The following is a 5,110-nucleotide window of genomic DNA, read 5'->3' on the forward strand; positions in this document are numbered from 1 at the left end:
ACTGATGTCCTAGGGTGATCAGATTATGTGAGAGAACAGCTTGTCTGGCATCGATGCTAAGCAGCTGATACACAGAGACTACTTTATTAGGGCCGAGTGAAATGACTTCACTTTGGACTCGGGTACACCAGGAGCTTAGCTGAAGGAACTGGATGTGGTACCTGAGGGGTACGCTCGGGTCCCTCCCTACAAGATGCCCGCTTTCACCTTCCTTTTTGCCTCTTCTTTAGAATTGCTAACAGCCACAAATGCTGATTGAACACGCTATGTGCTAGGAGCTGAGGACCCCAGACCTCACAGGAATCCATGCCTGCCCTCCAGGCTCTCCCAAGTTCCTGTGTCATGATGCTCAGAGTATCTGTTATTCCCAAGGACCAGTGGCAACAGGGAATCGTTGGCCGCCTCTCAAAGCACAGAATGCTGATAAATGGGGCTATAGCACAGCAGAACTGGTTATTCCTAAGTGGTTGGGCCTCACTGTCTTGCGGGCTAGAGCAGTGCCCCACCCAAAGGTCCCCTGGAGACAGAAGCCCTAAGCCTGCCCCATCTCTGCCACAGGCCTTCTCCGGTGCAGGGAGCGATGCCTCCGAGTAGCCAGGTGGGAATGGAGTTGGAACATGTCCCTCAGCTTCCTCACCCCTCAGCTGCACCCTATGTAGTGTCCCAGAAGTCCCCAGGGGGACTGAGCCCAGGTTGCCCCCAGCAGTCACCTGCTCATGAACTCACCTGTATGGGCTGGCATTCCTCCCTTCCCTGTCTCACTTCCTGCTCCCCTGTCCTGCCCTTGGGATCACCTCCCCAGTCAATTCCCTGCACCCAAATCCTTGTCTCAGGGTCTATAGAAGAGCCAGAGATCACCCCTCGGTGAAGGGACTTAGGGAGTGTGATCAGCAGCACTTCAATGCAGAGAGGCTGGGTGTCCCCTAGGCCAGGACATCTCAGCCATGGGACAGGCGACACTTGCTGCAAAGCTCCCCACTGGCTTCGCAGAAGCTGAGGCCGTGGCAGGCCTACTTGTATGTAGCCACCTTCTTCCTCTGCCCTGTCTGGCTCCCTTCCCCTTCCTCTCCTAGGCCTTGACCCCTAACAATCATCTTGTACCCAAACCACATCCTTGAGTGCACTTTCAGAGAGCCCCATCCGCAACACTCTCCACAGGCAAACGTGTGTCAGATCTCACCCCCAAGATGTGAGCAGGGAAGAGGGGACAGGAGCAGCCAATGCAATTTCTCAGCCATTTAGACAGCACAGAAAGAGAGGGAGAGACAGAGACAAAGAGAGAGACAGACAGAGTAGAGAGAGATAAAGAGAGACAGAGAGAAACAGAGAGAGACAGAGAATGCAAAACTGGGTATTTCCCAGGGTTCAGGACTGAGCTGGCCTGAGCCCCATACCCTGTCTAACTGCGGGGTGGGAGGAGGGCAGAAAATAGGATGAGAGGAGAGAGAGATGGTGGGCCTCTTCCCATAAGGTCGCACTCTGGTCCCCTAGCTCTCTGGCCACAGAGAAGGGAGAAGCCCGAGAGAGAGGACATTGCCTACTTCTCCTGCCTTTTTTTTCTTTTAAGTTTTTTTATTATTGTTGTTTTTTAGTAATCTCTACACCCAACATGGGCTTGAATGTATAACTCTAAGATTACGAGTCATGTGCTCTTCCGACTGAGCCGGGCAGGTGCCCTGTCCTGCCTTTTAGTGCAATAACCCCACCACCTGAGAAGCACTGGCCCAGTGCTTGCCCTGAGGGTGAATAAAAAGGGGGAGAGGCACAGGGAGATCCCTCCCTCAGAGGCCACCAGTTCCCCTGCCTTCCTTTGTCCCAAGCACTGTTCTTCCCACCTACGAGCAGCTGTGAGGCTCTGCCAGCCCCATGAACTGGGGTCCAGAGAACCAAATTCTGCCCTGGCCTGAGCCTGGCAATACTCATCCAAATCCACTTAAGAAGCAACAGTGTGGCCAACAGAGAAACCTGCCTCACCCAAATTTCCTCGGTCAGCAATCGTTGCCTTATCAAGAGAATGGCGAGCTGTGGGAGAAAGATAGCCAGACAGCGTGTCTCCTTGAGGAATGGTACAGTTTGGTTGGCAAACAGGCGCAGACCCATGTAACTACAGAACAAATGATGATAAATGACAGAAACGGTTTTTGAAAAAGAATGCCTGCAGGAAATACCTCCTTCAGCTGGAGTGGTCAAGAAGCTTCTGGAAGGGGGAAATATTTAAGCCTAAGCCAGTGCCGTCCAACAGACCCATAACGTGAACTATAATGCGAGCCATATATATACCTTTACGTTTTTAGCAGCGGCACTAAAAAGGGTAAAAAGGAACCAAGTGGAATTACTTTTAATCCTGTTCTTTGCTACACAATTCAAAATATTAATTCAACAATAATGAAATTAGTTTGATGTCTTACAGCCTGTCTTTCATACAAAGTCTTCAAAACCTGGTGTGCACGCGACCGTGGCAGCACATTTCAGCCACATTCCAAGTGCTTACGAGTCACGGAGGTCAGTGCCTACCGCATGGGACAGGGAAGCCCTAAGTTCTTGCCTCATGGGATGGGCGCAGCCCAAAGTGTGTTCGCTGCGCTAGCGTCGCCGGAGACCCCGCCCCAGACCTGCAGCAGCACCCGCACTTTCACCCGAACCCCTCTGGCCTCAGGTCAGAATTTCAGATGAAGGGATCTCAGCCTCGTTCTCCTCCCTCCCTTCACGCATCCAATCCATCCACCACCCAGTCCGTCCAGTTCAACTTTGAAATATCTCCCAGATACATCACATTTGGTCCCTGGCCCTGATGTGGCTCTGGGGCAAACAACCACACTCCTACCTTGTACTGGGTTGAACTGTGTCCCCCGAAAGTGTGTCAAAGTACCAACCCCCTAGGACCCACGAGTGTGACCTTATGTGGAAACAGGGTCTCTGCAGAGGCTCAGGTTAGGATGGTGTTGTTAGGGTGGGTCCTAGTCCAATAGCACAGGTGTTATAAAGGGGGAAATTGTGGCACAGAGACGCAGCCAGGAAGAGCACTACGTGGAGGTGAGGGCGGGGACGAGGTGTGGCAGCACAAGCGGGGTAGCATCAAAGCTGGCCGGCAAAACACCAGGGACTAGAAGAGGCATGGAACAAGTTCAAACTCACGGCCTCAGAGGGCCCAACCACATGGACTTGCTGATGTTGGATTTCGAGCCTCCAGAATGATCACAGAATACATCTCTTTGGTTTTAAGCCACCAGTTTGAGGAAGAGCAGCCCTAGCAAACTAGGACATATGCAGCCACCGTATAGCTCCCAACATCTCTTCCCTCTTCCCACTAGTGGCATCTCTCACCACAAAACCCTGCCCTACAAAGGATGCTTCCGTCACAACCACAGTGACTTTCTCGAAATGAACATGGAGCACATCACTCCCTCAGCCTCACTTTTCCCATCACTCTGCATTCCATTTCTAATCAACCCGATTCTTAATATGCCTTGTACACACACACACACATACACACACACACAGAGGCAGTCTTTCCATTTCTTTACAAGTCAACTCTTCACCTCCTCTGGGCTCTGGCACACACTGTTCCTTACTCATTAACACTGATTCCTTCACTCCCCTTTCCAACCCAGATTGGTTGTTTCCATTCATCTTTCAGGTCCCACATCTTCAAGGGTCTTTCATTCGTCACCCCACCTAAATAAGGCATCTATTTTTGTCTCTTCTAACTGCTCACTTGTCCTCGATAGGATGTCACTCAAAGTGTGGACCAGTGATGGGCCACCAACAGGTCGTTATGCACCCATACAGACCTCCAGAATTGGAGGGTTTAGAAACTTTTATTGTAGGATGTCCAAGCAAGTGATGGGTGGACTCATGTCACTGAACAGGGATTAGACAGTCTCACATATTACCCAACTCACATGGTACAAACTACACACAGATCATGCAAAGTAGGACCATGTGTCCATCTATGGTTGATGGGAAATGAAAAATAACAGGTCCTCTCCCACAGATAGTAGAGAAGAATTGCTTCATAGAAACCATCACAAATAACCTGATTTTAATTGGCCCGTCTCTTCACAGACTGAGTTTCATGGTGGTGGCTACTGTTCTGCTCACCAGTTACCCCAGGACCTACGAATGCCCAGCACGGGGAAGGGGTGTGATAACCACTGGACCTACAAATGAATGTGTTGAATTATGGCAGGAAGGGGTATGGAGAATGTTCTAGGGGGACAGAGGGCCTGAGGCCAACATTTGAAGGTGAGAAACCACTAGCAAACGAAAGCCTGCCTGCAGTATTTTTAAAGCCTGGCGACTTTACATTAAGGAATTACTCAAATTTTAATATGGGGCCCAGCCGGACAGATGGAGAATTCCAGAGGAATGGATAGATTCTTTCGATCTTGGGCTGCATTCTGTTTTCACAATTGTTTCTGGCAGAACCCTAAAGAAAAATGCAAACCAGATGTACAGAGAAATATTTTCTTTGTCAGGAAGAAAAGAAAAAGTTGCTTAGCCTGCTTTCACACTGCTGCCCCTTCAGTGCAGGCCAGATTCCCACACGTTACCTTGAACAGCATGAGGAAACTCCAGAAACATCTCCAGCCTCATGTGCTTGGGGTAACTGGGAGGCCAGTGCTGTGGTGGCCGCAGCTCTCTCCCTGGGGTCTCTCCAAGCTGGAGAAGCAGATGGAAATCTGATTTCTGCTTCTTGCTGGAGAAGCGTGAGCTCTGGGGCTGCATAATGAGCCCAGAGCCTAATTGATATAAAGGAGAAGAAAGCTTATGCAAGCAATTTGGGCGGGCTGCAGGGAATTCATCTGTCCCTTGGACTCTCGGGAGACCCTGGCTCCTGCTCGGGCCTCCCTGGTCCTCCTCCAAGCCTCAGACTCCCTGCCACGATTGCTGGTGACCCTGACCCAGAAGAGGCAGCATTTGCCGAAAGCAAGAAAGCAAACCAAGTGTGCCTTCAGCAAATCTGACAAACCCCGAATGCCCCAATCCTCAGAGTACCCCCTGGCTGACGAGACCTCCCCCACCAGAGCCACCGCTCCTGTCCCTGACACTAGCAAAATGTATCAGTCTCACAGACCATTCCCAGGTCCTCGGAGAAGCCCATCTGCAA

The sequence above is a fragment of the Ailuropoda melanoleuca genome, chromosome 4, assembly GCF_002007445.2.
Source record: "Ailuropoda melanoleuca isolate Jingjing chromosome 4, ASM200744v2, whole genome shotgun sequence".
Lineage (NCBI taxonomy): Eukaryota > Metazoa > Chordata > Mammalia > Carnivora > Ursidae > Ailuropoda > Ailuropoda melanoleuca.